Source organism: Oncorhynchus kisutch, linkage group LG27 (assembly GCF_002021735.2).
Source record: "Oncorhynchus kisutch isolate 150728-3 linkage group LG27, Okis_V2, whole genome shotgun sequence".
Taxonomy (NCBI): domain Eukaryota; kingdom Metazoa; phylum Chordata; class Actinopteri; order Salmoniformes; family Salmonidae; genus Oncorhynchus; species Oncorhynchus kisutch.
The window spans coordinates 40,381,171-40,393,777 of record NC_034200.2 but is presented as its reverse complement, the minus strand read 5'-3'; the positions used below and the strand labels follow the sequence as shown (position 1 = coordinate 40,393,777).

At 45.2% G+C, this 12,607-nt stretch overlaps 1 protein-coding gene across 1 annotated transcript in view; it reads right to left on the bottom strand.

Annotated features, from left to right (window-relative positions):
* Positions 1-12,607, bottom strand: part of LOC109884403 (receptor-type tyrosine-protein phosphatase mu) — a 505,693-nt gene that overhangs the window by 71,181 nt on the left and 421,905 nt on the right. The gene's annotated exons all lie outside the window — the stretch shown is intronic.

Genomic DNA, 12,607 nt, shown 5'->3' with positions numbered 1-12,607 from the left:
TGATGGGACACATCACTAACCAACCCTCTCATACATCATGATGGGACACATCACTAACCAAACCTCTCCTCTCATATATCATGATGGGACACATCACTAACAACCCTCTCATACATCATGATGGGACACATCACTAACCAACCCTCTCCTCTCATACATTATGATGGGTCACATCACTAACCAACCCTCTCATACATCATGATGGGACACATCACTAACCAACCCTCTCCTCTCATACATCATGATGGGACACATCACTAACCAACCCTCTCATAATGTATGCTTAAGCTCCTCCAGTCTAATCAAGGGAGATTAGAGGATATGTGTGTGTGTGGGGAGGGGTTGAAACTGAAACTGTGTGCAAGGAACTAGAGTTCATCAGTAGAGCAGTGGCGTTCAGAACACACACACACACACACACACACACACACACACACACACACACACACACACACACACACACACACACACACACACACACCACACACACACACACACACACACACACACACACACACACACACACACACACACACACACAGCAGCAGTAACAGAGCAGATGGGTTGGGGTGATTTCATGTCCCCACCGGGGCCATGACCAACTGTGTTGCAACACCATTGGACAAGGATCATATAACAGAAGGCCTATCAGAGGCTGCTGAGGATAGAACTACATCTAAACAGGTGTGGAGAAGATGAGGGGAGGAAAATAGGAGGAGTGGGCAGGAAAGAGTAGAAGAGTGGAGAGACAGATGAGAGGAGGGAAGGAGGAGAGGAGATGAGAGGGGGATGAGAAGAGGAGGAGTGGGCAGGGGAGAGGAGAGGGGAGGAGAGGAGAGGAGAAGAGAGTAGAGACAGATGAGAGGAGGGAAGGAGGAGAGGAGATGAGAAGAGGAGGAGTGGGTAGAGGAGAGGAGAGGAGAGGAGAGGAGAGGAGAGGAGAGGAGAGGAGAGGAGAGGAGAGGAGAGGAGAGGAGAGGAGAGGAGAGGAGAGGAGAGGAGAGGAGAGGAGAGGTGGGCAGTAGAGAGGAGAGGAGAGACAGATGAGAGGAGGGAAGGGGGAGAGAAGATGAGAGGGGGATGAGAAGAGGAGGAGTGGGCAGGGGAGAGGAGAGACAGATGAGAGGAGGGAAGGGATGGTGGTGAGAAGAGGAATAGGCAGGAGAGAGAAGAAGAGTGGAGAGACAAATGAGAGGACAGGAGGTGAAGAGAGGAATGATAGGAGGGAAGGGATGGGGATGAGAAGAGGAGGGGGAGGAGAAAGAAGGGAGGAGAGGGAGGGGGTAGTGTAACAGTGTACCAGAGTACCAGAGGTAGGGTAACATGGTAACAGAGGTAGGGTAACATGGTAACAGAGGTAGGGTAACATGGTAAAAGAGTACCAGAGGTAGTGTAACAGAGTACCAGAGGTAGTGTAACAGAGTACCAGAGGTAGTGTAACAGAGTACCAGAGGTAGTGTAACAGAGTACCAGAGGTAGGGTAACAGAGTACCAGAGGTAGGGTAACAAAGTAACAGAGTACCAGAGGTAGTGTAACATGGTAAAAGAGTACCAGAGGTAGGGTAACATGGAAACATGGTAAAAGAGTACCAGAGGTAGTGTAACAGGGTAACATAGGTAGGGTAACATGGTAACAGAGTACCAGAGGTAGTGTAGGGTAACATGGTAACATGGTAACAGAGGTAGGGTAACATGGTAACATGGTAACAGAGTACCAGAGGTAGGGTAACATGGAAACATGGTAACAGGGTACCAGAGGTAGGGTAACATGGTAACATGGTAACAGAGGTAGGGTAACATGGTAACAGAGTACCAGAGGTAGTGTAGGGTAACATGGTAACAGAGGTAGGGTAACATGGTAACATGGTAACAGAGGTAGGGTAACATGGTAACATGGTAACAGAGGTAGGGTAACATGGTAACATGGTAACAGAGGTAGGGTAACATGGTAACAGAGTACCAGAGGTAGGGTAACATGGTAACATGGTAACAGAGGTAGGGTAACATGGTAACAGAGTACCAGAGGTAGGGTAACATGGTAACATGGTACCAGAGGTAGGGTAACATGGTAACAGAGGTAGTGTAACATGGTAACAGAGGTAGTGTAACATGGTAACAGAGTACCAGAGGTAGGGTAACATGGTAACATGGTAACAGAGGTAGTGTAACATGGTAACAGAGGTAGGGTAACATGGTAACAGAGGTAGTGTAACATGGTAACAGAGGTAGTGTAACATGGTAACAGAGGTAGTGTAACATGGTAACAGAGGTAGTGTAACATGGTAACAGAGGTAGGGTAACATGGTAACAGAGGTAGTGTAACATGGTAACAGAGGTAGTGTAACATGGTAACAGAGGTAGTGTAACATGGTAACAGAGGTAGTGTAACATGGTAACAGAGGTAGTGTAACATGGTAACAGAGGTAGTGTAACATGGTAACAGAGGTAGGGTAACATGGTAACAGAGGTAGTGTAACATGGTAACAGAGTACCAGAGGTAGAACCATGAATGAGTCTGATGGGAATCGTTTAAATACATCAGTAGATCAGGGTGTTCTGCTGTTTCAAGGGCTGGTAGAGCCGAGACCAGCCACATAATACCGTATCATTTAAAAAAATTTTTTTTAAATTTTACCTTTATTTTACTAGGCAAGTCAGTTAAGAACAAATTCTTATTTTCAATGACGGCCTAGGAACAGTGGGTTAACTGCCTGTTCAGGGGCAGAACGACAGATTTGTACCTTGTCAGCTTGGGGGTTTGAACTTGCAACCTTCCGGTTACTAGTCCTACGCTCTAACCACTAGGCTACGCTGCCGCCCCATACCAACTGTCCAACATTTTAACTTGAAGGTCATGCTCCCTCATGTCCATCTTACATACTATATTAATCACCAATTCAACTTACTTGAACACTCCGGAAGTCTTTCAGACAAAGATTATTTTAGTCACACTAGAGGGTCTGGTTACACCTCAGACAACTCCTCCTCTCTGCCTTTCCACCACTGTTTGATTCAGCTTGTCTAGACGTGGAGGTGTCTGGTCTCAAAGACAGACTGAGGGCTGGGCAGTGGGCTGACAGTGGGATAGGAGTGGGCTTTGTGGCTCTATAACAGCATTTCATTCAAAGCTGTCAACGGTCAAACACAGAAATCAATAAATGTTCTGATCTGTGACCCAGGCACTTAAACATACTGTACAGCAGAAATGTGGAAATGTATAGCCTATACATACAATTTGACAAATACTTTACTAATTAACCTGCCCTTCACAGGTGACATCCTAGAAAACCAACCTGAAAGAAGTGCACGAGAAGTTACTTATCTTCCGTGTGTTTGCTGCACTTGTGTGTTTAAAGTGTTCACATGTGTGTGTGTAATGTGTGTGTGTGTAATGTGTGTGTGTGTGTGTGTGTGTTTAATGTGTGTGTGTGTGTTTAATGTGTGTGTGTGTGTGTGTTTAATGTGTGTATGTGTGTGTGTAATGTGTGTGTGTGTAATGTGTGTGTGTGTGTAATGTGTGTGTAATGTGTGTGTGTGTAATGTGTGTGTGTGTGTAATGTGTGTGTGCAATGTGTGTGTGTGTAATGTGTGTGTGTAATGTGTGTGTGTGTAATGTGTGTGTGTGTAATGTGTGTGTGTGTAATGTGTGTGTGTTTAAAGTGTGTGTGTTTAATGTGTGTGTGTGTGTGTTTAATGTGTGTGTGTGTGTTTAATGTGTGTGTGTGTAATGTGTGTGTGTGTAATGTGTGTGTGTGTGTGTAATGTGTGTGTGTTTAACGTGTGTGTGTGTTTAATGTGTGTGTGTGTGTTTAACGTGTGTGTGTGTTTAATGTGTGTGTGTGTGTGTGTGTTTAGAGTGTTTAATGTGTGTGTGTGTAATGTGTGTGTGTGTGTTTAAAGTGTGTGTGTTTAATGTGTGTGTGTGTGTGTTTAATGTGTGTGTGTGTTTAATGTGTGTGTGTGTGTAATGTGTGTGTTTAATGTGTGTGTGTTTAAAGTGTTTGTGTTTAATGTGTGTGTGTGTTTAATGTGTGTGTGTTTAATGTGTGTGTGTGTCTGTGTGTTTAGAGTGTTTAATATGTGTGTGTGTGTAATGTGTGTGTGTGTGTTTAAAGTGTGTGTGTTTAATGTGTGTGTGTGTGTGTGTTTAATGTGTGTGTGTGTTTAATGTGTGTGTGTGTGTGTAATGTGTGTGTTTAATGTGTGTGTGTTTAAAGTGTTTGTGTTTAATGTGTGTGTGTGTTTAATGTGTGTGTGTGTTTAATGTGTGTGTGTGTCTGTGTGTTTAGAGTGTTTAATATGTGTGTGTGTAATGTGTGTGAGTGTGTGTTTAATGTGTGTGTGTGTGTGTGTTTAGAGTGTTTAATATGTGTGTGTGTTTAATGTGTGTGTGTTTAAAGTGTTTGTGTTTAATGTGTGTGTGTGTGTTTAATGTGTGTGGGTGTGTGTGTTTAATGTGTGTGTGTTTAATGTGTGTGTGTGTGTGTTTAGAGTGTTTAATATGTGTGTGTGTTTAATGTGTGTGTGTTTAATGTGTGTGTGTGTGTGTGTTTAATGTGTGTGGGTGTGTGTGTTTAATGTGTGTGTGTGTGGGTGTGTTTAGAGTGTTTAATATGCGTATGTGTAACGGCTATCCTCTTCGTCTGAGGAGGAGTAGGAAGGTTCGGACCACTATGCAGCGTGGTAAGTGTCCATGTTCATATTTATTTAAACTCAGAAAACTAAGACCAAAATAACAAAAATAGACCAACACGAACCAGTTCTGTCTGGTACAGACACAGAGACAGAAAACAACTACCCACAAACACCAGCTACCTAAGTATGGTTCTCAATCAGAGACAACGATTGCCAGCTGCCTCTGATTGGAGGCCATACCAGGTCAAACACATAGAAATACAAAACCTAGATTACAAAACATAGAATGCCCACCCCAACTCACGTCCCGATCAAACCAAAACAGAGACATAAAAAAGGAACTAAGGTCAGGACGTGACAGTGTGTGTGTGTGTTTATAGTGTTTAATATACATGTGTGTGTGTTTATAGTGTTTAATATACATGTGTGTGTGTGTGTGTGTGTTTATTGTGTTTAATATGCGTGTGTGTGTTTATAGTGTTTAATATACATGTGTGTGTGTGTGTGTGTGAGTGTTTATTTTGTTTAATATGCGTGTGTGTTTATAGTGTTTAATATACATGTGTGTGTGTGTGTTTATAGTGTTTAATATACATGTGTGTGTGTGTTTAATATGTGTGTGTCAAATCAAATCCAATTTTATGTCACCATGGCGCCATGCATGAAATGCTTACTGCCCTTAACCAACAATGCAGTTTTAAGAAAATATAACGAAAAAACATTTTACTAAACAAACTAAACAAAACATTTAAAATAATGAGACGATAAACAGAGTCAATGTCCGGGGGTACAGGGTCAATGTCCGGGGGTACAGAGTCAATGTCCGGGGGTACAGAGTCAATGTCCGGGGGTACAGAGTCAATGTCCGGGGGTACAGAGTCAATGTCCGGGGGTACAGAGTCAATGTCCGGGGGTACAGAGTCAATGTCCGGGGGTACAGAGTCAATGTCCGGGGTACAGAGTCAATGTCCGGGGGTACAGAGTCAATGTCCGGGGGTACAGAGTCAATGTCCGGGGGTACAGAGTCAATGTCCGGGGGTACAGAGTCAATGTCCGGGGGTACAGAGTCAATGTCCGGGGGTACAGAGTCAATGTCCGGGGGTACAGAGTCAATGTCCGGGGGTACAGGGTCAATGTCCGGGGGTACAGAGTCAATGTCCGGGGGTACAGGGTCAATGTACGGGGGTACAGGGTCAATGTCCGGGGGTACAGAGTCAATGTCCGGGGGTACAGAGTCAATGTCCGGGGGTACAGGGTCAATGTCCGGGGGTACAGAGTCAATGTCCGGGGGTACAGGGTCAATGTCCGGGGGTACAGGGTCAATGTCCGGGGGTACAGAGTCAATGTCCGGGGGTACAGAGTCAATGTCCGGGGGTACAGAGTCAATGTCCGGGGGTACAGGGTCAATGTCCGGGGGTACAGAGTCAATGTCCGGGGGTACAGAGTCAATGTCCGGGGGTACAGAGTCAATGTCCGGGGGTACAGAGTCAATGTCCGGGGGTACAGAGTCAATGTCCATGGGGAAAGAGTCAATGTCCGGGGGTACAGAGTCAATGTCCGGGGGTACAGAGTCAATGTCCGGGGGTACAGGGTCAATGTCCGGGGGTACAGGGTCAATGTCCGGGGGTACAGAGTCAATGTCCGGGGGTACAGAGTCAATGTCCGGGGGTACAGAGTCAATGTCCGGGGTACAGAGTCAATGTCCGGGGGTACAGAGTCAATGTCCGGGGGTACAGAGTCAATGTCCGGGGGTACAGAGTCAATGTCCATGGGGGAAAGAGTCAATGTCCGGGGGTACAGAGTCAATGTCCGGGGGTACAGAGTCAATGTCCGGGGGTACAGAGCCAATGTCCGGGGGTACAGAGTCAATGTCCGGGGGTACAGAGTCAATGTCCAGGGGTACAGAGTCAATGTCCGGGGGTACAGAGTCAATGTCCGGGGGTACAGAGTCATGGTCCGGGGGTACAGAGTCAATGTCCGGGGGTACAGAGTCAATGTCCGGGGGTACAGAGTCAATGTCCGGGGGTACAGGGTCAATGTCCGGGGGTACAGGGTCAATGTCCGGGGGTACAGGGTCAATGTCCGGGGGTACAGAGTCAATGTCCGGGGGTACAGAGTCAATGTCCGGGGGTACAGGGTCAATGTCCGGGGGTACAGAGTCAATGTCCGGGGGTACAGAGTCAATGTCCGGGGGTACAGAGTCAATGTCCGGGGGTACAGGTTAGTGGAGGTAGTTTGTATATGTAGGTTGGGGTAAAGTGACTATGCATAGATATTAAACAGCGAATAGCAGCATTGTAAAAAGATCCGCCTGGCCATTTGATGAATTGTTCAGTAGTCTGATGGATTGAGGTTAGAAGCTGTTAAGGAGCGTTTTGGACTGTAAGTGGTACCGGACCAACTTGGCACTCCGGTACCACTTACAGTGCAGGAGCAGAGAGAACAGTCTATGACTAGGGTGGCTGGAGTCTCTGACAAATTCTTAGGCCTCCATCTGACAATGCCTGGAGCCTTTGACGTTTTTTAGGGCCTTCCTCTGACACCACCTGGTATAGAGGTCCTGGGTGGCAGGAAGCTTGACCCCAGTGATGTACTGGGCTGTACGCACTACCCTCTGTAGCGCCTTACGGTCGGATGCTGAGCAGCTGTCAGGATGCTCTTGATGGTGCAGCCGTATAACTTTTTGAGAAATCTTTTTCTCCTGAGGGGGAAAACGTGTTGTCGTCTTCATGGCTTTCTTGGTGTGTTTGTTCCAGGATAGTTTGTTGGTGATGGACACCAAGGAACTTGAAACTCTCGAACCACTCCACTACAGCCCCGTCGATGTGAATGGGGGGTGCTCGGTCCTTCTTTTCCTATCGTTCACAAACATCTCCTTTGTCTTGTTCACTTTGAGGGAGAGGTTATTGTCCTGCCAGGTCTCTGACCTCCTCCCTATAGGCTGTCTCATCGTTGTCGGTGATCAGGCCTACCACTGTTGTCATCAGCAAACTTAATGATGGTGTTGGAGTTGTACTTGGCCACGCAGTTGTGGGTGAACAGGGAGTACAGGAGGGGCCTGAGCACAAACCCCTGAGTGGCCTGCATATTGAGGATCAGCCTGGCAGATGTGTTGTTGCCTACCTTTACCACCTGGGGGTGGCCCGTCAGGAAGTCCAGGATCCAGTTGCAGAGAGAGGTGTTTAGTGCCAGGGTCCTTAGGTTAGTAGTGATGAGCTTTGTGAACACTATGGTGTTGAACGCTGAGCTGTAGTCAATGAACGGCATTCTCACGTAGGTGTTCCTTTTGTCCAGGTTGGAAAGGGCAGCGTGGAGTGCGATTGAGATGGTGTCATCTGTGGATCTGTTGTGGAGGTATTTGAATTGGAGTAGGTCAAGGTTTTCTGGGATGATACTGTTGACATGAGCCATGACCAACCTTTCAAAGCACCAACGTGAGTGCTACGGGGCGGTAGTCATTTACGCAGGTTACCTTCGCTTTTCTTGGGAGAGGTTGAAAATGTCAGTGAAGACACTTGCCAGTTGGTCCGTGCATGCTCTGAGTACACGTCCTGTGTAATCCGTCTGGCCCCGCGGCCTTGTGAATGTTGACCTGTTTAAAGTTCTTGCTCACATCAGTTACAGAGAGTAACACAGTCGTCCGGAACAGCTGGAGCTCTCATGCATGCTTCAGTATTGCTTGCCTTGAAGCGAGCATAAAAGGTATTTAGCCCGTCTGGTAGGCTCTCAGCTGGGTTTCCCTTTGTAGTCCGTAATAGTTTGTAAACATCCAACCAGCGTCACAGCTGGTGTCAGAGCTGGTGTCAGAGCTGGTGTAGCCCGTCTGGTAGGCTCTCTTTACTGGGCAGCTCACGGTTGGGTTTCCCTTTGAACAGCTGGTGCTCTCATGCATGCTTCAGTATTGTTTGTAATCCGTAATAGATTGTTAACCCTGCCACATCCAACCAGGGTTAGAGCTGGTGTAGTAATGTAGTGGGATTCAATCTTAGTGCTGTATTGACGCTTTGCCTGTTTGATGGTTTGAGCCATCAGGATTTCTTATAAGCATCCGGATTAGTGTCCCGCTCCTTGAAAACGCCAGGCCTTTAGCTCGGTGTGGATGTTGCTTTTGGTTGGGATATGTACATACGGTCACCGTGGGGACGACCTCATCGATGCACTTATTGATGAAGCCGGTGACAGAGGTGGTGTCCTCCTTGATGCCATCGGAAGAATCCCGGAACAGTCCTGTAGCGTAGCATCTACATCATCTGACCCCTTCTGTATTGATAGGTACTTGAGTTTTTTCTTGTAAACAGGAATCAGGAGAATAGTTATGGTCAGATTTGAGGGCGAGCGAGAGCTTTGTACGCATCTCTGTGTGTGGAGTTAAGGTGGTCTAGAGTTTTTTTCCCTCTGGTTCCTCTGTGACATAATAGTAAACTGATTTAAGTTTACCTGCATTACAGTCCCCGGCCACTAGGAGCGCCGCTTCTGGATGAGCATTTTGTTGTTTGCTTATGGCCTCATAAAGCTTGATGAGTGAGGTCTTGGTGCCTGGATCAGTTTGTGGTGGTAAATAGATGGCTACGAATAATATAGATTCAAACTCTCTTGGTAGATTGTATGATTGTACATACAGTTGAAGTCAGAAGTTTAAATACACTTAGGTTGGAGTCATTAAAACTAATTTTTCAACCACTCAACAAACTTCTTGTTAATTAATAAACTATAGTTGGATAGGACATAATTTTTCCAACAATTGTTTACAGACAGATTATTTCACTTATAATTCACTGTATCATAATTCCAGTAGGTCAGAAGTTTACATACACTAAGTTGACTATGCCTTTAAACAGCTTGGAAAATTCCAGAACAATTATGTCATGGTTTTAGAAGCTTCTGATGGGCTAATTGACATCATTTGAGTCAATTGAAGGTGTACCTGTGGATGTATTTCAAGGCCTACCTTCAAACTCAGTGCCTCTTTGCTTGACATCATGGGAAAATCAAAATAAATCAAAAAGACCTCAGAAAAAAAATGGTGAAAAATATTGTAGACCTCCACAAGTCTGGTTCATCCTTGGAAGCAATTTCCAAACGCCTGTACAAACAATAGTACCCATGTATAAACACCATGGGACCACGTAGCCTCCATACCGCTCAGGAAAGAGACGCATTTTGTCTCCTAGAGATGAACGTACATTGGTGCGAAAAGTGCAAATCAATCCCAAAACAACAGCAAAGGACCTTGTGAAGATGCTGTGAAGATACTGGAGGAAACAGGTACAAAAGTATCTATATCCACAGTAAAACGAGTTCTATATCGACATAACCTGAAAGGCTGCTCAGCAAGGAAGAAGCCACTGCTCCAAAACCGCCATAAAATGCCATAAAATGCCAGACTACGGTTTGCAACTGCACACGGGGACAAAGATTTGTACTTTTTGGAGAAATGTCCTCTGGTCTGATGAAACAAAAATAGAACTGTTTGTGACCATCGTTATGTTTGGAGGAAAAAGAGGGAGACTTGCAAGCCGAAGAACACCATCCCAACCATGAAGAACGGGGTGGCAGCATCATGTTGTGGGGGTGCTTTACTGCAGGAGGGACTGGTGCACCTCACAAAATAGTTGACATCATGAGGATGGAAAATTATGTGGATATATTGAAGCAACATCTCAAGACATCAGTCAGGAAGTTAAAGCTTGGTCGCAAATGGGTCTTTCAAATGGACAATGACCCCAAGCATACTTCCAAAGTTGTGGCAAAATGGCTTAAGGACAACAAAGTCAAGGTATTGGAGTGGCCACCACAAAGCCCTGACCTCAAACCTATAGAACATTTTTGTGGGCAGCACTGAAAAAGTTTTTGTGAGCAAGGAGGCCTACAAACCTGACTCAGTTACACCAGTTCTGTCAGGAGGAATTGTTCAAAATTCACACAACTTATTGTGGGAAGCTTGAAATGTTCGACCCAAGTTAAACAATTTAAAGGCAATGCTACCAAATACTAATTGAGTGTATGTAAACTTCTGACCCACTGGGAACGTGATTAAAATAAATAAATTCTGAAAAAAATATTTCTCTCTACTATTATTCTGACATTTCACATTCTTAAAATAAAGTGGTGATCCTAACAGACCCAAGACAGGGAATTTTTACTAGGATTAAATGTCAGGAATTGTGAAAAACTGAGTTTAAATGTACTTGGCTAAGGTGTATGTAAACTTACGATTTCAACTGTACTCTACCTCAGGCGAGCAAAACCTAGAGACTTCTTAATTAATATTATTATTAATATTATATATATATATCTGTTATTGACAAATAGACACACACACCCACCCCACATCTTACCGGACTTAGTTGTTCTGTTCTGCCGATGCATGAAAAACCCAGCCAACTGTATATTTTCTGTGTCGTCGTTAAGCCACGATCCAATGAAACATAAGATATTACAGTTTTTAATGTACCGTTGATAGGATAGTCTCGAACGGAGCTCGTCCAGTTTATTCTCCAGTGATTGCACGTTGCCTAATATAACGGATGGTAGCGGCAGGTTACTCACTCACCGACAGATCTTTACCCTGATCTCTTAATGTACCGCTGATAGGATAGTCTCGAACGTCCAGTTTATTCTCCAGTGATTGCACGTTGCCTAATATAACGGATGGTAGCGACAGGTTACTCACTCACCGACAGATCTTTACCCTGATCTCTTAATGTACCGTTGATAGGATAGTCTCGAACGGAGCTCGTCCAGTTTATTCTCCAGTGATTGCACGTTGCCTAATATAACGGATGGTAGCGGCAGGTTACTCACTCACCGACAGATCGTTACCCTGATCTCTTAATGTACCGTTGATAGGATAGTCTCGAACGGAGCTCGTCCAGTTTATTCTCCAGTGATTGCACGTTGCCTAATATAACGGATGGTAGCGGCAGGTTACTCACTCACCGACAGATCGTTACCCTGATCTCTTAATGTACCGTTGATAGGATAGTCTCGAACGGAGCTCGTCCAGTTTATTCTCCAGTGATTGCACGTTGCCTAATATAACGGATGGTAGCGGCAGATTACTCACTCACCGACAGATCGTTACCCTGATCTCTTAATGTACCGTTGATAGGATAGTCTCGAACGGAGCTCGTCCAGTTTATTCTCCAGTGATTGCACGTTGCCTAATATAACGGATGGTAGCGGCAGGTTACTCACTCACCGACAGATCGTTACCCTGATCTCTTAATGTACCGTTGATAGGATAGTCTCGAACGGAGCTCGTCCAGTTTATTCTCCAGTGATTGCACGTTGCCTAATATAACGGATGGTAGCGGCAGGTTACTCACTCACCGACAGATCTTTACCCTGATCTCTTAATGTACCGTTGATAGGATAGTCTCGAACGTCCAGTTTATTCTCCTGTGATTGCACGTTGCCTAATATAACGGATGGTAGCGGCAGGTTACTCCGACAGATCTTTACCCTGATCTCTGCCCGTATTTCCTTATTTTCATCATATGAATGACGGGGATTTGGGCCTTTTCTGGTGTCTGAAGTAAATCCTTCACGTCAGACTCGTTAAAGTAAAACCCTTCGTCCAGTTCGAGGGGAGTTATCGCTGTTCTGATATCCAGAAGCTCTTTTCGGTTGTAAGAGACGGTAGCAGCAACATTATGTACTGAATAAGTTACACACAAAGTGAGAAAAAAAAAAACACAAAATAGAATTGGATAGGAGCTGGTAAAGCGGCATCCCCTGCGGCGCCATTCTCTGTGTGTCTGTGTACTTGAGATGGTAAATGAGATCCATCGTCTCTATTTATTTAGTGTGTACCCTGGAACTCAAACGAGCCACTCAATAACAAGTTACACCACTCCTATCTACTGTAAGGACATCCAGGAGAGACAGCTTCTACTCTGATGAACATCACTCAATCTGTCTGTCTGGTGGTGTAGTATCTCTCTCTTACTCTCTTACTAGATTCAGTCAA